This window comes from Megascapheus bottae, chromosome 19 (genome assembly GCF_031878675.1).
Source record: "Megascapheus bottae isolate mThoBot1 chromosome 19, mThoBot2.hap1, whole genome shotgun sequence".
NCBI classification, from domain to species: domain Eukaryota; kingdom Metazoa; phylum Chordata; class Mammalia; order Rodentia; family Geomyidae; genus Megascapheus; species Megascapheus bottae.
In genome coordinates this window covers 19,679,599-19,701,627 of record NC_143527.1, presented here as the reverse complement: position 1 = coordinate 19,701,627, position 22,029 = coordinate 19,679,599, and the positions used below count along the sequence as shown (strand labels likewise).

Sequence of the window (22,029 nt, the reverse complement as noted above, 5' to 3'; positions counted from 1 at the left end):
CCTGGGCATTGTCCCTGAGCTCTTTCTTGTGGCTCTTTCTTGAGCCACAGTGCCATTTCTGGTTTTCTGGTGGTTAATTGGAGATAAGAGTCTCATGGACTTTAGTGCCTGGTCTGGCTTAACTGTGATCCCCAGATCTCAGCCTTCTGAGTAGCTAGGATTACAGGCATGAGCCACCGCACCCACTTCATATCAACATTTTATGACTAGTAACATTGCATGCAAAAGCATGAGAAGTCAGGAGAGAGACAAACTTGTCTAAATTAAAACATCCAACTCTTCAATCTCTCAGTTTCCCCATGGATTTTTAGTTCATTTGAGCTAGAAAGAGATTTGTTAATAATTGGGAAATGTACTATTAACAAGTAAGAAATAGTCTCAGTATGTTTGAAGTATTTCTTTTTTTTTTTTTTTGACAGTCCTGGGCTTGGGCTCAGGGCCTGAACAATGTCCCTGGATTTTTTCTCAAGGCAAGGGCTCTACCACTTGAGCCACAGCACCACTTCTGGCTTTTTTGCTGCGTATGTGGTACCGAGGAATCGAACCTGGGTCTTCGTGCATGCTAGGCAAGCACTCTACCACTAGGCCAAACTCCCGGCCCCTGAAGTATTTCTTTTATACTACCCGTCTCTGAGATCTAGACAGGAACTTTTTTTTTCTAGAAGAAAATTGTTCCTAGGATTCCACTTTTTGAATGCTTTGGCCCTCGGGTGCTGCCTTTGAAGAACAGAATAGAAACAAGTAAGTAAAATAAGTATATATGTATCTCTTCAGCTTCATTATTACAAACAAAATAAGGAGACTTTCTTCAGGGTTTTGGGTTAAACTTTTTTTTTTTTTTTTTTTTTTTACTGCCTGGTGACTTACATCAAGGTCATCAGTAAGTGTAATTTTCTTCTCCATGTTAGTGCACATGAAAATTAGCAATAGAACTTTTTTTTTTTTGTCAGTCCCAAGGCTTGAACTCAGGGCCTGAGCACTGTCCTTGGACTTTCTCAAGGCTAATGCTGTACTACTTGAGTCACAGCACCACTTCTGGCTTTTTTGTATGTATGTGGTACCGAGGAATCGAACCTAGGTCTTTGTGTATGCTAGGCAAGCATTCTACCACTAGGCCAAACTCCCAGCCTTCAAATTGAACTTTGAGAATAAGCCTGGAGCAAAAGCAGGTGATACAAAGGCTGATCCTGAGCATCAGTGGAAGTCATGGCACACTCATTTGCTGGGGGTGATGCTCTCTGTTGGTTTACCTCAGTGCTGCCACAGCATTGATGTGCAGGTGACATGCTTCTATGCAGAGTGCTCTAAGCACACTGCATGGTGGGGATTGTGGTTTTTTTGTTTTTTTTTTTCTGCCAAGCCTGGTCTTCTGCTTCGTAGGGTAAATGTGTAAAGGATCAGAACAAATTCTGGCAGCAAAGTCAAACCTTAACAAGGATTTATGGCAGCAGCCACTGGTGTGATCTGGCTTGGCATTTTTTTTTTTTTTTTTTTTTTTTTTTTTTGCCAGTCCTGGACTTGAGCTCAGGGCCTGAGCACCCTCCTTGAACTTTCTCAAGGCCAGAGCTCTATCACTTGAGCCTCAGCACCACTTCTGGCTTTTTTCTATGTATGTGGTACCAAGGAATCAAACCCAGGTCTTTGTGCATGCTAGGCAAGCACTCTACCACTAGGCCAAACTCCTGGCCCTGCCTTAGTAAATTTTATTTATTTATTTGAAACTCTTCAGTGGAAGAAGCTCCTCTCAGGGATGAGCTTTATCCATTGCGCATCCTGTTCCCTTTCCATAGCTGGTTCATCTTGAGAGGAGGAGCTGAAGTGGTATGGACTGCTGAGCCCTTGCTCTTGTGGCTGATTCTAAAGCAAGTACATCTGACTTTAAGAAGCGGGGAACAGACCAGAGAGATTGGGAGAATTGTGAGGTCCCAGAAAAGCCACATGCCTGCCAAAGCATTAGTGTCGGTACCTAGAAAATGAAGAATCACTTAGGGTTCTTTTCTGAAAGGTTGAGCTGTCATTTTAGGGGATAATTATTGTTCAGCAGAGTTACCAAGCAGAAACTCAAGAGAACTGCTAAAAACCTGTTCAAAGGACTACAGTTCCTGCCTCTCATTTAAGGTTTTGGAAGGCTTTGGATAACTAACGCCCACACAATCTTGAATATCTATGAACTCTTTATTTCCAAAGTTTTGAAAGAACATTTATTTCAAAATTTCCACATGGGGTAAGAAATGGTACAGATTGTTATCCTAATTTTACAGATTGGGAAATTGAGAACAGAAAGAGTAACAACAGACCCAAATTTACATAGCTTGATTTGCAAGAGCAGCCTTTTACAAATTAGGACTTTGTTTTTTAACTTTTAGGGTAAGGGAAAAAATAAAATAAAACCACCCCAGAAGCCAAATTTTCTTCATTCTTTTTGCTACTGACTCAGTTGTGGTCTCAGAAGAATTAAAAGTCTTCCTGAGTAGGTAATATTTGACTGTTTTTCTTATCTTAGGCAAGTGGTCACAGATTTAAACATATTGGATCAAAACACATTTCTGGACTTCAGATTCTTCTCAACTCCAGATCTGGGATAGTCACGGAAGCTTTTACTGAACATAGATTCTCAGAGTTTATAGAATATGAGAGAGAATACAGATGGCCAGTAAAAACCAGAAAAGGTCTTTGGACTGGCTCCTAATTATACAAATAAAAACATATTGCAGGATGGCATTTCACATGGGTAGAAATGCATTTAAATCTAACAAGAAGATAGAATAGTGGCAACTGCGTATCTGCTTAATTGGGCCATAATTTTCTTCACCAGTTAAGAAAACTGGAATTGTCTAGTAAAGCTGAATGTCCATGTACTCCATGAGTGTAGCAGTTACACTCCTTGTAGATATATCTTTAGATAGTGGCTCAGCTGCCCTTACAGCATTTGTCGGGGCAAATTTCAGTGTCATCTAAAACTCGGTTTTCGTTACTTCATTTAAGGAAAGAGGATAACAGAAAATAACTGGAGACAGTAACTTCTGCAACTTCTTTTGTTACATACTGGTACATATTTACACAAATAGCTACAAGGTACATATGTACATAAAAGCCCAAAATGTAAAATAAATTTTTAACTGTGGATTGTAGTTTGAAAAAAACATGGAAAGACATGATTTTTAGGAAACTACTGTGTTCAAAATGCTTGGTGTCAGTTTTTCCAGGATTTGCTATTTTAGTGTGTATTCGAGAGTGGAGAGGTGGTAAGTTTACATAGTATTTAAACCACCATGACAAACTAGAAGTCTGTAAATAGATTAATCTCAGCAATGTGGGCTGGAGGAAAAACAAATATGTGTTATATGATATGTATGAAAAATTTAAAAAAAATATTGCATGTTGATAAGGGATACACCCACGTAATTAGACATGAGAATGATAGAACACTAAATTCAAGGTATAACTGTTCCTCTTCTTCTAGAAGGGGAAAAGATAAAAAGATCAAGAACTTCAATTTTATTGATTAAATTTCTTCAGTTAGATAGTAGTAGAACAGATGTATGTTCTTTGTACTGTACTCTTGTGTTTCTTCAATACTATATAATGGCAGACATTTTCTGTGTCATGTACAAAGAATAAAAGCTATTTTGTAGCTGACTGCTTGTGACTTATACCTATAATTCTAGTTATTCAGGAGGCTGAGGTCTAAGGATCATGCGTCAAAGCTGGCTAGGGCAGGAAAGTCTGTGAGATTGTTATCTCTGACTAGCCACCAAATACATCTGGAATTGGAGCTGTGGCTCAAGTAGTTGAGCACTAGCCTTGATCAAAAAAGCTCAAGGACTGGCACCAAAAAACAAATAAAATAAATCACTTTTATGACTTCCTTGATGTTAGTAGAAATGATTAAAAACTGATTCCATTTAGATTAGATGCCCTCAACATTCCTTAGGTATGTTACAAAAAGCACAACTAACAAAAAAGTATATAAATTAAATTTTATGAAAATTGAAAGCATTTGGGCTTCAAAGAATAATTGAGAAGACCCACAGAATAGTAGAAAATATTTCTAACCTTAATCTGGTAAGTGGCTGTACCTATAACATATTAAGAACTCTTACAACTCAATAAAAAGACCTTTAAAAATGGCCAAAGGATTGGAATAGACATTTTTCTAAGAAAAATCCGATATTAGTCAATAAGCATGTGAAAAGATGCCCCCATTAACATGCCTTCATTGCTAAACAAGCCTGACGTGAGATCCTATTGCACACCCAGTAGGATCCCAAAGGAAAGCAGCAGCAAGTATTGGGGAAGTAGAGAAATCACAGCCCCTCCTACTCCTGATGGGAATAACTAAAGAGCATGGCCACCTTGGAAAACAGTTTGGCTGTTCCTCAATTGGTTAAGGTTCATTCTGTCATAAATGAATAATGAGCTGGGCACCGGTGGCTCAAGCCTGTCCTAGCTACTCAGGAGACTGAGGTCTGAGGATCATGGCTCAAAGCCAACCCAGGCAGAAAAGTCCCTGTGAGACCCTTATTCGAATTACCCACTCAAAAACTGAAAGTGAGCCAGGTACCAGTGGCTCATAACCTGTAATCCCAGCTACTCAGGAGGCTGAGATCTGAGGATCATGGTTCAGAACCAGCCCAGGCACAAGAAAGTCCATGAGACTCTTCAGTTAACCACCAGAAAATCGGAAGTGGTGTTGTGGCTCAAGTGGAGATCACTAGCCTTGAGCTGAAGAGCCCAGGGACAGGGCCTAGGCCCAGAGTTCAAGTCTCTCTACTGACTAACCTCCCCCCAAAACAAACCGACAAAATACCTGAAAGTGGTACTGTGCTCAATGGGTAACACACTACCCTTGAACACAAAGAGTCTCAGGGACAGTGCCCAGTCCCTGAATTCAAGCCTCACAATTGACAAATAGTAATGATACATTAGTCATCCTTGAAGTCATTCTAAATGAAAGAAGCTTGCCTGGAAGACTTCACAGTCTTCCATATGTAGGAAATTTAGATTAGTGTTGCCACAGGCTAGAAGATGAAAATAAGGAATGACTGATAGGTAATTGCCTAGTTTCTATTTGGGAAATGGAAATAAGTATACATTTACATAGTGATGATAGCCATACCCCTCGGAAGATACACATCTTGCATGTTGTTTTTGGTGTTGGTCCTGGACTTGAGCTCATTAGTTGAACTGGGTGCTGTCCCTGAATTCTTTTGTCTGCATGTTATTATTTTGTGTGTGTGTGTGGGGGGGGGCCGTCATGGGACTTGAACTAGGGCTGGGCACTATCCCCTGAGCTCAAGGCTACCAACCTGTCCTTGAGCCAAGCCCCACTTCCCATTTTCTAGAAGTTAATTGGAATTAAGAGTCTCAGGTCCTCTAAACTTGTTTGATCTGGTTTGAGCCAGTCAAAAGTGTTTGAACTGGCTTAAACCGGTTTGATCCAGCTTGAGCCAGTTTGATTCAGCTTGAACTCTTGAACGGTAGGCTGGAACCAGACTAAGCTGGTTTGATCCAGTTTGAACTGGTTTTAGCCAGTTTGAATCATTCTAAACTGGTTTCAACCCACTTGATCTGGTTTGAGCCGGTGGTTTAACCCTTTCTAAACCTGTTTAATCCAGTTGGAGCCAGTTTTAATCTGGATTAAATTACTTTAACTGGTTTGATCCGATTTGGACGGTTGATCTGGTATAAACCAGTCTAAACTGGTTTGATCTGGTTTGAACCGGTTTGAATCTAAATGGATTTGGTTTAGACTGGTCTGAACTGGTTTAAAATGGTTTGATCCAGTTTGAGCTGGTTTAATACAGTTTGATCCGCTTAAACCAGTCTAACCTGGTTTGAACCAGTCTAAACCGGTTTACTGCCAATTTGATCCAGTTTGAGCTGGCCTATACTAGTTTACTCTGTTTTGATGCAATTTAATATGGTTTGAACCAGTCTCAACCACTTTGATCCGGTTTTATCCACTTTGTACCGGTTTGAACCAGTCAAAACCAGTTTAATCCGGTTGTCCCTACTTCTCTGAATTTCACGGTCTTCTCAAGAGTGAGATTTGTGTGGTTCAAGTTCAGCCCAGAAGTTCAGAGAAGTAGGGACAACCCCCAATAATGAAAATGTCCCAGCCTCACATGCCCCAGCCAGACAGAAATTGTTTTAGTCTCTTGGTTGGCCAGTTCAGGAAGGCATTCTGGGTGCTACTGGGAAGAGCCCAGTGGAACTGAAGCCCTGTTGCTATGGGAACAGTGAGGGACCTAATAATGTTTTTCCTTTACTTTTTTACTCTTGGTTCTTCCTAGTTAAGCTGTCTGCACCCAAGTCCTTGTCTCTGACTGCTTCTAGGAAGATTCAGACTGGGAAAGAAGACATACATTTCAAATAGGAATGGGCAGAGACAGTGGTCATATGCCTTGGAGATTCTGATTATACATGAGCAGACAAAACTACAGGTCTTAGGATAAAACAAATCGATGACACTGAAACAGAAGCACCCTTCTAAGTCACCTCTCTCAGCCAAGGGTTGTAATTGTCACCTAGAAGACATTTGTGGTTGTCACAAGAAGGTAATGGGTGCTGCTACTGGCATTTAGTGAATTGAGGTCATGGCTCACTATACAACTGAGGGCTGCTACACTACACAGCTCATAGACTGATCCCCAAACCTCAGGAGTGCTGAGGTTGGGAAGCTGCTCTAAAGAGATAGCTAAGGAACAGTAAGAGGGGATGTCTATGAAAACCAGAGATCCACAGGGCTGAAAGGTCTAACAGGGCCTTGCTGCAGGGGGTCCAGGGAAGCAAGAACCAAAACATGGGAAACTTCCCCTGAGGCTGGGAGGCAAGGGTGAGGATACTTACTGCTACTTTGATGGGGATCAAGGGAAATTTGATGATTCCTACTTTGTTCTTTGCATGTATAGGAGGCAGGCGGTCTTCAGGGACAAATGGTAGGATAGGAAACCTACTATTAATAACTGTTTGATTGATTACCTGTAGCTGTTTATTGCATTGAGATTTGCTTTGCAAGAGTCTCTGGGTACTATGGCCTTTCTTTGGTATGTTTCAGAGGCGGGCACTGAGAATGAAAGTTCCACCTGAGGCAGTGGCTCAAACTCCCGTCAGGCAGTCAGGCCCAGTGTTTATGGACTTGAGGCTTGTATTCTTTAGGTCACTTCTTGCTCCTTCCCCCCTTGGTTTCTTGTCTGTATTTACTGTGCTTTTTCTGCCACAGGCTTAAAATGGATGAAAAATCCATCTCTTGTTTTAGAGAAACCCCTCTCCACCCAGCCTTTGTGTGGACAGTCTTGGGTCCTTTTATGTCATGTTGGCCACTGAGGTCTAGTGGAGGAAGAAGAATCTGGGTTTCCTTTATAAGCTTCAGCTCTACCAGGGAAGATGAAATGATTATACACCAAGTAATTAGACCCCAGTAAGAATGACCATAGAACTGAAAGCTAGGACAGTATCTGTTTTGGAAATCAAACCATGAGCTGGGCTTTCCTACCATTCTTTTCTGCTGCAATGCCTCTAGAGCCCAGCAGAGGCCGACTTCGCTCTTCCCAGCTCCTGCCCAGCAAAAATGCCTACTTGATTGAAGATTCCTTGAAGACTTTTCCCCCCTCACTAAGTGTTTTGTAAAACTTTTTGAACCATGACTCACAGTAAAAGATGCACTTCATGTTATGACAGTATGAGTTTAAATTCATGTATGTTTGCCTCCTTACTACATGGGTGCAGGGTGACCTGTATTTTTCTGAGAATTATTCATTTAGAAAATATTGTGCATACACACACACACACACACACACACACAGCTGATCTAACAACCCACTGATGGATGGAGACCTGTTTTCTGAAACTGCACAAATCTAGTTTGGGGCCCGAGGGAATCTGGTCTGGGTCCCTTGGAAAAGGATTTTTGTAATTAAAAGTGTAATCTCAGTTGGGTGCTGGTGGCTCATACCTGTAATCCTAGCTACTCAGAAGGCTGAGATCTGAGGATCACAGTTTGAAGCCAGCCCATCTTGCAAAATTCCCATGAGACTTGTATCTCCAACTAACCACCAGAAACAAACAGAAGTGGCGCTGTGGCTCCAAGTGGTAAAGGACAAGCTTTGAGTGAAAGCTTAGGGACAGTACGTAGGTCCACAACTGACTGAAAAAGAATATAAGATCATGTCACCCTTCTTTCACCCAGAGGTGAGTCGCTGTGTGCCTCTGCCATGTCTCTCTTTTTTTTTTTTCAGGGAAATTGTTGTTTTATTATAAAAGGTATTATCACAAAGTACAAGGACAAGAGATTCATGGAGTGAGTGGTGTGAGAAGGGTAACAGGTTCCATGGCTTTTCTATACCTGTCTTCATAGTTTGAACCTCGTAACAGGTTAATTTCTGAGACAGGTCACCTTCTTTTGGGGGATAACTGCCACAGCACCTAGGGCTCACCCAAGTCAGGCAAGCACTTCACTACTGAGTTGTTACTCTGCCAGATTCATAGAAAATTATTTTCTTGAGGAGCTAGGGATTGTAGTAGGTAAATGCGGTACCACCAGACTGTGTCCCCCAGCACTCATGCAGGCCAACATAAAATGTTACTTGATATCAGCATCTCTTCTACCCCTTGTACTTTGGGTTGCTGGTCCTGGGATTTGAACTCAGGGGGATAGGTGCTCTACCACTTGAGCCACAGCTCTGCCTCCATCTTTCTGGCAGTTAACTGGAGTTAAGTCTCCCATACTGTCTTGCCAAGGGTGTCTTTGATCTGACCCCTCAGATCTCAGCCTCCAGGGTAGCAAGGATTATACATATGAGCCACAGGTCCCTGACCTTTTTTCTCAAGTGTCTAAAGACCCTGGACTTGTTGGTATCCATCAATCAGCTCTGAGTGTGGTTATAGACATCCAGATGTTTTCAGGAATTCCCTGTGGGAAGTAAAGGCCTTCTAGACAGGAGGAAGCCCCGCTGAGGGGGTTGCTCTGGGCCACCCCCAGAGCTGTTATGCTACCAGGGCAGGAGTGGTCCCACAGGGTCAGGACTCCAGTAGCTTGCCTGATAAACAAGAAATCCTAGAGTCTGAATGGAGCACAAACCCAAGGGTTTTTACTTACAAAGGTCTCTTGCGGTGGTCTCAATTTTATTCTTTGGAAATAGCCTCTCCCGTCTTCATCTATACCAAAATAAATAAGAGACTCCCTGCAGAAGGCAGTGGAGTCCTAGAGAGTCCTGTGTGGTGAAGCCTGTGCTGATGGTGCTGAAGGCCTCAGTCGTCCTCATCTTCCTCAGACTCCTCCTCAGACTCAGGAGCACTCTCGGGCAGGTCATCTTCCATCGGCTGGAATCTCCCGGACTGCGCATCCCACATGTTTTTGATGGTCACCTTGAACTCAGCCATCTCATACCCAAAGAGTTTCAGAACTCGGGCCTGCTCCGGTGTCAGCACATCCCCCTCCTTGCACACCTCCTAGTCAGACAGCAAGGTCACCACACCTTTTTTGAAGGCAGTAGGCAGGCTTAGCTGCCTCAACTGTGGCTCCATGGAATGGGGGAACTGCTCGAGAGGCCCTGGGTCCAGGCTCACGGTGAAAGCTGCTTTGTTACCAGCTCGGGCAAAGTCCATCTGCGTGTACTTCGTGAACCACTCATTCACATCATCCTTTGTGCGGTTGGTTAAAAGAAGACCAACCTCACCCCTCAACTTCTTGCTGACCTGGTGCAGGTTGTCTTTGTATTCGTCAGATGGGCTTCGTCCCAAGGCCACCATCATCACCTTGTTTTTGCCAAAGAACATGCGGCTGTGCTTCCAGGCATTCCGGATGTCCTTCAGCTTGCTGTGAAGAGGTACTTGTACGTGTCTACGCATTTCTGAAGCTCTTCTATCAGTTTCAGTTCCAGGCCTTTTTCGGTGGTTTTGGTTAGGGACACTTTCTTGTCCCGCTTGGACTTAGGCATCGCGCTGCAGACACGTGCGGCGGCGGGAGTCTGCCATGTCTCTTGTATATGAGATGGAAGGTTACCATCTGCCTCATTGGCACTCAGATGCTAAGGACAGGGCCCATTCCCTTGGTAGGGGCAGGAAGGCCCAGAAGGCTTTGGTGCAGTCTTCTCTTTTTATTTCTCCCTTGTTTATACTGTTACACTAAGATAAATCTTTCTTAAATTCTTGCCAAACAAAGAAAGCTGGTGCCAGGCATGTGGTTCAAGCTTATAAACCCAGCACTCAGAAGGTTGAGTGAGGCAGAATTTCAAGTGTGAGACCATCTTAGTCTGCTTAGTGAGATTCTATCTCATGAAAACACCAAAAGCAAGTTGGGCTGTGGAGACAAGATATCTGGGGCAAATCCTGTCTATCATTACTTTTTTTTTTTTAAGAATTAACATTGATTTTTACATCATATTTCAAATGACATGTTTAACAAACAAGTATTCAAGAAGGGAATCTCTATACACAATCACTGGCATAATCAAAATTAGGCTAAGGGTTTGTATACCATAGACACGTATTAATCAATGTAATAAAACATGTCTATAGAGTCATAAGTTTTTATGTCTATGTGGTTGTGTTTATATTTCCCGTACCATTCCTATATCATTGGGTATGCAAATATTGAGTCCTTACTCTTGCACTATTTGGATCTAATAGCCACATATTAAGGATACCATGAGCCTTTTTCATCATTACTTTTTTTTTTTTTTTGCCAGTCCTGGGCTTGAGTTCAGGGCCTGAGCACTGTCCTTGGACTTTCTCAAGGCTAGAGCTCTACCACTTGAGCCTCAGCACCACTTCTGGCTTTTATCTATGTATGTGGTACCGAGGAATCAAACCTGGGTCTTCATGCATGCTAGGCAAGCACTTTAACCACTAGGCCAAACTCCCGGCCTCATCATTACTTTTAACCACTCTGTCCCTTATCTACATATGGTTCTGTAGGATGAAGCACATATAAGAAGTATTATTTGGATGGAGGTACAATCATCAGTTGAGTTAAAGCCTAGACTAAGCCTGAATATTTGCAGTCCTGGGATGGCAAGACAGTATGGAAGAAATAAGGGACAAACTCACCTGGGGGCTCTGGATCTGAATACACTTGGAAGCCATTGGTGAATTTAGGTGATGAGGAGCCATGTGGGATGTGTGCAGAGAGTGTGCCAGGGAGTAAAGGGCCAAGGGCAGAGGAGAGTGTGCAGGATGCTGGGCTGAAGATGGATGTATAGCCAGGCTGCCTGTTTGCTGCAGGGGACATCTGCACTAATGAGGTGGTAAGACAGTGGGACTTGGAGATGGACGAGGAAGAGATGGGCAAGTGTTCCCATTTCTGGGCTGGAGTAACTTCCTGGGTATCCAGTCCTAGCACTCATCTTTCTCTTCATTTGGGCACCACGGCTGGGTCCCACTTTCTGGGACCTGTTTTGAAGTTATTCCTCATTCTCTGATTGAAGACAGTGAAGGTCCTTCCCAGACAGGGTGACTTCTTGTCACTTGACTGTGCCATGCATGTTCCTACCTGCAGGGAAACATGCCCTGTGCCAATGGTCCCATGTCTGCAATCCGTTCTACTCAGGAAGCTGAGATCTGCTGTCTGCACTTGGAAGCCAGCCCAGGTGGGAAAGTCCAGGAGATTCTTATCTACAAAATAAACATTTTTTTTTCATTTTTAAATTTTTATTGTGCATTACTTTTTGGGTGCATTACTTCTCACACATTGATACCCCTTCTCATGTTTTTGTCTCCCTTTCCCTTCCCTCACCCCCTCTGAATCATCTTGTTTCCCCTTTTCCCTTTCCTATTTCAAATAAACAAATAAACGTATATACAATACACCAGCTAACAAAGTCAGATACAGTAACCTCATGAGATTAACCATAAGGGGAAAAGAAGAGAAAAGAAATAACTGCACATAGTACATTGAGAACAACAATCACAAAGATAAACCTTTGTTCCCATATCCTGGAGTTCATTTTGTTTAGTCTCATATGACCATTTGTACATGGCTTTTGAGCTATTGTGATCTTCTGCTAGCAGAGTCCTAGATGTGTACTAATTATTAAAATACAAATGAGGGAAACACAGGCTCTGTGTTCCTTTGGGTCTGGCTTACTTCACTATGATTTTTTTCCAAGTCTTTCCATTTCTTTAGGAATAGGGCAATGTCATTCTTTCTGATGGGAGCATAGAATTCCATTGTGTATAAGTACCACATCTTGATCCATTCATCTACCAAGGGGCATCTGGGTTGGTTCCATATCTTAATTATGGTGACTAATGTTGCAGTGACCATCATTGTGCTAGTAAGTTAGTTTACCCTTGTAGTAAACATTTTTTAATAAGCCAGAAGTGGAGCCTTGAGCTAAAACAGCTCAGGGATAAAGCACATGCCTGGAGTACAAGCCCCAAGACCAGCACAAAAAAAACAAAACAAAACAAAAATGAACCCTTTTGTCAACCGTGGTCCTGAAAATGGATACAGCCACTATGTCAGTCCCTTTGCTCTAGCAGCTCAGTTTCTAGGCACCCCTAGAAACTGACGAGGGCCTCTCAGGTCTCTGTCCCTCCCTGGGCCTAGTGTTTTGTCAAGCAAATGTGGGGTGAGGCCCTCTGGTTGGTCTGGCAGGGATGCTGAATTCAATTACTGGCCTGGAAGGTCTGGGTAAGTATTAGATTATCAGAATTGTCAGCGAGGGCTTTGGCCCCTCGGTGCTCAGCAGGAGGGAATAGGAGATGGAAACTCCTCACAGTGTCATCCTTCCAGGTCTCTAGGGATTAAGTACACTCAAGGTTTCTGCAAAATGTCCCCTCTCCCATCCTGTAGTGAGGGGTAGAGAAGCTGGGTTGGGTCCTGTTTGGGATCCTGCCCAGCTCCTCCAGTCTTCTAGTTCCTGAAGTGGAGGTGGATGCTGCCAGTGGCAGGGAGAGGCAGGACCGGGCCAGTCCTAAAGGAAAACTACTGAAGACTCATTCACTGTGGCCTCCTTGACCATATAGGATCCAACCTTGCTTTTCTACCTCTCACTACAGTTGCTATTGTTTTTTTCTGGTTGATATACCACAGGAATTCCAGAAAGGGTGCATCTAGAGCTGTAGTGTAACTCAAGTGCCTAGCTAGTGAGTGTGAGGCCCTCAGTTCAAACCCCAGCCCCATTAATAAAAAAGATGAGTCCACTAGCTGATCCAAAATGGCCGGAGAAGATAGGACTTGTGGGATGGGTTAGAGAGCAAGGACTAGCCAGACAGAGGAAGCAAAATGTCCCAGTTTTCCAAAAGAGAAGAACACAGTTCTTGGCATGTAAGTTTAATGTCACTCAACAGCATTCTAGAATTATTAAACAGATGGTCTGGGAGTACTTTACAAAGAACCATACTTGTTTCAGAATTAATTCATTAAATCATATCAAACCAAACTCCCAGTGACTTTCATTACCGAAGATGCTTCTTCCCCTCCCCCAGTTCACTCAGTGTGTTTATTGTCAGCCTGACAGGAATAGCAAAGGCTATCTTGACAAAGCACTGAACAAAGTTTCCCATGCTGTGTCTGTGCATGAGAGGCAGATACAAGCAAGGGAATTTTCCATTGTGAAATCTGTAATGGTGAAACCACAGGTCTTAAGTTTAGCTACTGAAAAGCCAGAAGAAGCTCAGTGGTGGTGCAATGGAGTAGGTGGATATACCTTACCTACTGGTGATATATCCACCCCAATGAATGCCACATACCTATGACAAATTTTTATTGCTGGTTGTTGTTGTTTTGGTACTGAGGATTGAACTCAGGGCCTTATTCTTGCTATGTACACACTCTACCAGTCCCATGATCAAGTTTAGTTTGTAAACGGCACAGTAAGAGCTTAACAACAATAGCTAGTAATAAAATAAATCAATTATACCAATAAATTATTGAACATTTATGAATTGTTTCCATGGGTAAAAGATGACAAGAGCATGGTTAGCACGTAAGCATTTAACTATTTAAGAATTGTAAGTGTGGACCAAGTGGTAGAGATCTTGCCTAGCAAATGTAGGGCCTTGAGTTTAAAACAAAAATTTAGCTATTTAAAAGCAAAAAATAAACTGGGCGCCAGTAGCTCACATCTATAGTACTAGCTACTCAGGACTCTTGAGATCTGAGGATTCTGGTGTGAAGCCAGCTTGGAATGAAAAGTCACCATGAGAGTCTAATCCCCAGTTAACCACTAGAAACCCAGAAGTGGTGCTGTGGCTCAAAGTGGTACAGTGCTAGCCTTGAGCAAAATTGCTCAAGGATAGCACCCAGGCTCTGTGCTCAAGCCCCATGACCAATAAAAAAAGAAAAAAAAAAAAAAAAAAAGCAAGAACCAGGCCTGAACAGGCTTACCCCTGTAATCTTAGCTTCCCAGGAGCCTGAGATCTGAGGATTGAGGTTCAAAGCCAGCCTGGGCACTAAAGTCCGTGAGACTCTTGTCTCCAATTAACCACTAGAAAACCAGAAGTGGTGCTGTGGCTCAAGGGCAGTAGCCTTGAGCTGAAGAGCTCAGGGACAGCACCCAAGCCCAGAGTCTAAGCCCCAATACCAACAACAAAAAAAAATTAGGAAAAAAAAATAGCAGGAATCAAAGAATAACATGTCTATTACTTTTTTTTTCTTATAATAGAAATAGTGAAAGCTCATGGCAAAAAAATTTGAAGCAAAAATGTCATAAACAAGTAAAAAAAAGACCCCATTAGTTCTACCTGGTGTTATGGTTTAATAGTATGTCCAAGAATGGCAGTGAGAATGGATCTCAGGTGATATTTAAGATGGTGAGGGGTTCAGGATTGTTAAACTTAGGAAAGGAATCTGGCTGTCAATCTTTTTTTTGGTGGGGTGGGGGGGCTGGTCCTGGGGTTTGAACTTAGGGCCTACGCACTGTTTTTGCACATTCTCAAGGCTAGCACTCTACCACTTGAACCACAGCACCACTTCCAGCGCTTATGTGTCTATGTGGTAACGAGGAATCAAACCCAGGGCTTTGTGCATGCGAGGCGAGCACTCTACCACTACTCCAAACTCCCTAGGCCCTAGCTGCGAGTCTTTGTTGGGAGGCTGTCATAGAGATTGGTAGTCCAGCTTGTCTTCTTGAAAAGAGCAGAGGTAGAACATGAGGCCTCAGAGGGGTCAAGTTCAGTTCAGAGGAAACCAAAAGCCTTCCAGGAAGCAATTCTGCCTGCTGGCAGGAAAGGCCACCTTGGGAACTCACCTTGCCTGTGAATCGGGAGAATTCAAGCAGAAGATGGTTCTTTGCTTTTATGTGTTATAGAAAATTCCCTTCCTGGTTCTGGCACCTTCAAATCTAAAACCTGTGTATCCCTCCGTAAGAAAAGACAGAGAGGTTGAAAAAATGTTTGGCTTACAAGTAGGGAGTAGAGCGCCTTCAGGTGTTTTAGAAGAGTAAAATTGAGTACACTGTCATTGAAAAAGAGGTGGCAGGAAAATGATTTTTTGTTTATGTGTGGGCTAGTCCTAGGGCTCGAGCTCTGAGCCTGGGAACTATCTCTGAGCTTTTGTGCTCAAGGCTAATGCTCTACCACTGAGCTATACAGCTCCACTTCCTGCTTTTTAGAGGTTAATTGGAGATAAGAAACTCACAGACTTTTTTCCTGCCAGGCTGTTTCAAACCATGATGATCTCAGCTTCTGAGTAGCTAGGATTGTACAGGTGTGAGCCACTGAGCCCAACCAGAAAAAATACTAGAAAAGTGTGCTCTGTGGGAGATGTGTTTCCCCATTGGTCTGTTTTGAGTTTTTCCAATTTTTCTACAATTGACTTACTTTCAAATCCAATAAGTGTCATGTTAAAGTAGATGAGTCTCCTCTGTCGGAGAGGATGCTTCTTTACTCAAACAGCATCAGGATTAGTGTAGGAGGGACCATTGTTTAGGTAGATCTATAGGGTGGGATTGACTGTACAGGGTCTTGAAAGTCAGACAGAAATATTTTGATTTGATAATCATTCCAGTGGCAATGAATATGACATTTGCTGAACCCAATTGTGGGTTGATGATTTAACAAGTAATTGTACACATGGAGACACAAATGACTGAGTACAGTAACTGAAATGGAATCAGTCAGGGTGAAAGGCTTCAACAAAAATTGCTTTTTTTCACAGTTCGACAGACGAGGAAATTCAAGACCAAGATTCACCACTCCCTCATTTCTGGTGAGGGCCTTCTTCCTGGCTTGCAGAATCTGCCTTCTGTGTGCTGTCATGGCTGGGGATGGGGATTCTGGACATTTTTTTCCCTCTACTTATGGGAGCATAGTCCATCTAGAGTCCCACCTTTACGACCTCAATGTAATCCTAATTAATTCCAATGAACTTGCCTCTAATGCTATCACTTTGGGTGTTAGGTTTTCAATATATGAATTTCCAGAAGTGACATCCAGAATATATCAAATCAGTATAGAAGTAGGGAGTAGTATGGGACTAAGAGTAGTTATTCATTCATTTATTCATCCATTTGTTTATTCAGTTGAGTAAGTCCTAACTGTATACTAAATGCTGTGTTGTATACAGTGAGTATGTATAGCGAGGGCTAACTGCACAACATACTGTTGTACCCGAATTCCTAGAACCCCGAAAAGACCACCAGAGGCCACAGTCAAAGCTAAAAAGCAGGAGTCGGTTTATTTACGAGTCTAGACTCGGGCCTCTGCATACCAGCAGCTGGCAACGCTGAAAAGGCCTTGAGCAAGAACTTTATACTGCTTTTATAGGGCAAGTAAAATTACCTGATTGGCTATTTAACTCAAACCACTGGTCGAATCAGAGCTCAGGTGTCTAACCACTGAGCACCAAGCTGTTACCACCTGGAGTTCAAGTACATGGGCCCTAGACAAGGGGGGCGGGGGTCATTCCTAGAACATGGAACAATCTTGGCACACTCCCCCCTTTCCCATGATACTTTTAGAGCCAATCTTGGCTATCTGTGCATACCATAATCACACAAGGGCCTAAGGGTCCAGCTAAGGCAGAAAACAGGGTTGTCAACCAAGGGGAAAAATTCCTTCACTTTACTCCCTTTCCCGTTTTAACACCATTAAGTGGAAATGCACAACTATGAGTTTTTACCCACACAAAGTCCCTATCCAAATACTGCCCATAACTATTATTGATTTTGGCGGCATAACTTATTTTTTAAAGGGCTACTTTTGGTCCAATCAATCTTCCAAGCTGTTTTGGACAAGAGTTCTATGAAGTCTGGAAACGGATCCACTGGCTTGGCATGGGTGTAATGGATCCAAGAAGCTACTCCGTCTACTTTTAGGGCGGTGGGTGTTGTCAGGATGACCTGAAAGGGTCCTTTCCATCGTGGCTCCAGATTTTCTTGCCGGTGGCGTTTCATGAATACCCAGTCACCTGGTCTATAGCGATGAGGCACCAGAGGTGGTTCTGTCTTGTACAGGTCCCTCAGCTTGGGCCAGACTTCTTGGTGAGCTCTTTGCAGGGCTTGGAGTGAAAACAAAAATTCAAAATCACCATCCTCTTCTTTTCTAACAAGTTTTTCTTTGAGATTGGGTATTATAGGGGGAGGTCTACCAAACATTTTTTCATAGAGGGTAAGTCCTAATTGAAAAGGGGAGTTTCAAACCCTGAACAGAGCATAGGGGAGAAGAGCTACCCAGTTTGCGCCAGTCTCCATGGTCAATTTGGTCAGGGTCTCTTTTAATGTTCTATTCATTCTCTCTACCTGTCCTGAACTTTGGGGTCTATAGGCACAATGTAATTTCCAATCTGCCCCAAGTATGGAAGCCAGTCCCTGACTTACCTTCGAGACAAATGCAGGTCCATTGTCCGAACCTATCATTACTGGAAAGCCATACCTGGGTAAAATATCCTCAAGTATCTTCTTAGCCACTATCTGTGCAGTTTCCCCTTTAGTGGGGAAAGCCTCGACCCATCCTGAGAAGGTGTCTACAAAAACTAACAAATACTTATACCCATACTTGCCTGGTTTTACTTCAGTAAAGTCTACCACCCAATAGGCTCCTGGCTTATCCCCTTGCTGTCTTGCCCCTAAATTTTGCTGATTTCTCCCTACATACTGACATACTCTGCAACCTGAAATAATCTGATCAATTTTGACGGTTGCTTCCTTAATTTGTAGTCCAGTTTGTCTTAAGTCTTGCATCTTTCGGGCTCCCAGATGAGTACTGTGGTGCATCTTTCTGGCTCCAGATGAGTACTGTGGTGCATCTTTCTGGCTCCAGATGAGTACTGTGGTGCATCTTTCTGGCTCCCAGATGAGTACTGTGGTGAATTTTTTTGTAACACCTTCATCCCTAATTTTTCTGGGAGTACTATGTGACTCCTGGAATCTCTGCACCATCCTGGAATCTCTCCACCATCCATCAAGGAGCTGTACCATAGGTAGTTTCTCAATCCATTGCAAGTCTTCCTCCGTATACCCTGGGATCGGTGGTAAGACTCTGGATCCTGGGTCTGGGGGTTGGAGGGTTAGAGCTGGAGTTGAAGATAAGGCCACCTCCCGGGCTGTCTGGTCAGCCAGATGATTGCCCCTGAACACTGGATCTACAGGTTTCTGGTGTCCTGGGCAATGGACTATTGCCAGTTTCTTGGGTTCCCAAAGAGCAGCCAGGAGTGCCAATATTTCCTCCTTATTTTTGATAGTCTTTCCTTCTGCTGTAAGGAGGCCTCTCTCTCTGTATATTGCCCTGTGTATGTGGGCGGTGGCAAAAGCAAACCGACTGTCTGTATAAACTGTCAGTCTTTTATCCTTACCCAGTCTTAAAGCTTGGGTTAAAGCCACCAATTCTGCTCTTTATGCTGAAGTTCCTGCAGGCAGGGACTCAGCCCAGATTACTTCAGTCTCTGAGACTACTGCAGCCCCCGCATACCTCTGTCCTTGGTGTATAAAGCTGCTTCCATCAGTAAACCTGACAATCTCCGCATCTGGCAGAGGCTTAGCTTCCAGGTCTGGATCGGGCAGTAGTGAAGCTGGGTTAAGGGTAGTTGGAGGCTGAAAGAGAATCTTAAGAGGGTTTAACAATAGTCCTTATAATAAATAAGCCGGGTGTTACTAAGCCATCTGTCTGGGGGCTGTTTGAGAATGCCCTTGATAGCATGAGGTGTTGTGACCTTTAACTCCTGTGCCAGGGTTACCAGTTCCCAGGTCCACCATCCTTTGAGTTGTCCAGGGGTATTTCTTTATTCCTGTAGCCCCCAGCACCCACGATGTAGCTGTGGACAGTTTTCCTTGAGGCTCAGTAAGAACTGAATGCTGAGCACCTGTGTCCACTAAAAACTGGACAGGAGTCCTCTTCACCTACAAAGTTACCCTAGGTTTGAGGAGGGGATCCAAACCCCGTCTCCCCTAGTCCTCTGCGTTATGAGTGACTAACACTGGAAGTTTTTCGTTGCCACTGATCCGATCTGCTCTTTTTATTTTTCGGGCATTCCCTAGCCCAATGACCAAACTCTTTGCAGAAAGCACATTGATCTTTGCTCAAATCTCGACCTGAGAAGGCCTCAAAGATTGTGGGCCTCTTTGTGGTGATCTTCCCTGTTGAACTACAGCAGCCAGTATTTTAGTCATTCTCTGTTGCTTTCAGCTGTTTCTCCTCTGAGGCATCCCTATTATTAAAAACTTTCTGAGCAATCCTGAGTAAGTCTTGGATACTTTTTCCTTCTAGGTCCTCCAATTTCTGTAGCTTCCTCTTAATATCTGAAACCGCCTGGTTAACAAAGGACATGACCACAGCTGCCTGATTCTCAGGGGCTTCAGGGTCCATTGGGGTGAACTGTCTAAAGGCTTCCATTAGTCTCTCTAAATATCCAGAGGGAGTTTCTGCTTTACCTTGAAAAACTGAATACACCTCAGCCAAATTAGTGGACTTACGAGCAGCAGCCTGGAGACCCGCCATTAGAGTCTGGTGATACACCCGTAGCCTTCCCCTACCTTCTGCCGTGTTGTAGTCCCATTTATTCTAAATGCAGGAGTGCACCAAAAGTGTCAGATTTCTACAGACAGGTGACATTGATAAATTCACATTTAAATCTCTAAAACTTTAACTCAAGGAAATAGCCAAATTCCCTAATACCTCTGGGCTAAACAAGATACAATATTTACAATATAAAGAGCTCTACCCAATTATGTTTAAAGTGCGCAAAATTAATATCAGCTGTACATTTTCCGGAAGTTTAAGAGTTTTGCCAATCTTACTCTTGCAGGTGAGAACCAAGTTTTTACAAGGTAATTTAGCTTGTTACAACTGCTGCCACGTGGGAGCGGCCATACCAGGCCCAAGACCTAGAAATACCTTAAGAAACAAGACAAAAGTAAAAAGCTTTTAGTACCCCCAAATTTTAATGGCATGCCTGGCAGCAGTCAGAGTGAGGAAGACACTTGGGGCCCTGAAAAACTTTCAGGGGGCGCCTCCCCATGAAGACTCCCATTTTTTGGCAGCCGGCCGGCCAAGGCCATCCTACCTATCGGGGGGCAAGAGTAATACCTCAGTCCTGGGGGAACCAAGACTGATGCTGTGTCCTGCCACCAACTGTCTTAGTGACAAGTACACAAAAAACAAAAATCCATAAAAACATCTAACAAAACATTTAGGGCTGGTACCAGACAAGACAAAAACATCTAACAGAGAAGCTGAGACCTTTAAGTAAACCCCAAATTTTCTCTTTAAAATGTTACAAGACCAAGTCTAGGTTAACAGTAAGGAATTTGATCAGAGTGGCCAGATCATCCTGGTAAGAAAATTTTTCTCCCTAACCTTCCAAATTGTGGGAAGGCTGGAGGTGCCCTCTGGGGGCAAGAGGGTATTCTGAGCCTGACCCATCTCGGCAGGGAACAGAACCCAAACTGAAAGAGAAACTAAACAAACAAACAGAAACAACATATGCATGCGTGCCCAGGCTGATAACCAGAAGGGAACTGTTAGACAGAGGGGCGGTCACAGCACGATCGTCCTAACAGAAATTCCCCAACACAGCCTGGGTGGGCTATCAGATAGAGGGATGGTCGCAGCACGGCCTTCCTAACAATAGTTCCCCAATACAGCCTGAGTAGGACTATCAAACAGAGGGATGGTCGAAGCACGGCCATCCTGACAATAGTTCCCCCCAAGGGCACAGGGGACGTCTCCCACTGGCCCCATCAAGAATTCTATAGCGCGTCCGCCAGGATTCTTCGTTGACCCAGATACAGAACCTATAGGCAACCCAGAACCTATAGGCAACCCAGATTAACAGATTATCAGATAAAACATAATACACAGAGGCAAACGAAGCCAGCCTATTTACCGCAGTTTTCCACCCCTTGACTAGGCCTCTGAGTGGACTTGGGGGTTCCCGGCCAACGCACCAAATGTTGTACCCGAATTCCTAGAACCCCGAAAAGACCACCAGAGGCCACAGTCAAAGCTAAAAAGCAGGGGTCGTTTTATTTACGAATCTAGACTCAGGCCTCCGCATACCAGCAGCCGGCAATGCTGAAAAGGCCTTGCACAAGAACTTTATATTGCTTTTATAGGGCAAGTACAATGATCTGATTGACTATTTAACTCAAACCACTGGTCGAATTAGAGCTCAGGTGTCTAACCACTGAGCACCAAGCTGTTACCACCTGGAGTTCAAGTACATGGGCCCTAAACAAGGGGGGAGGGGGTCATTCCTAGAACATGGAACAATCTTGGCACAACATTACTAAAAGGTGATGTTTATAAACACCACTTTTTTTTTTTTTTTTTTGCCAGTCCTGGGCTTGAGCTCAGGGTCTGAGCACTGTCCTTGGACTTTCTCAAGGCTAGAGCTCAGGGCCTAGGCACTGTCCTTAGACAGTACTCAAGACTAGAACTCTGCCACTTGAGCCTCAGCACCACTTCTGGCTTTTTTGTATGTATGTGGTACCAAGGAATCGAACCCGGGTCTTCGTGCATGTTAGGCAAGCACTTTAACCACTAGGCCAAACTCCTGGCCCTAAACACCACTTTTTAAACTAAAAGGAGCCTTATACCTGACAATCCAGGTAAAGAGCTCTCAGTCTTGCCAGCAGTCAAGTAGTA

The 22,029-nt window shown here is 43.6% G+C and overlaps 1 pseudogene; it reads right to left on the bottom strand.

Annotated features, from left to right (window-relative positions):
• Positions 1 to 9,107: 9,107 nt before the first annotated feature.
• On the bottom strand, positions 9,108 to 9,953 carry LOC150049709 (mRNA turnover protein 4 homolog pseudogene; annotated as a pseudogene).
• Positions 9,954 to 22,029: the final 12,076 nt, after the last annotated feature.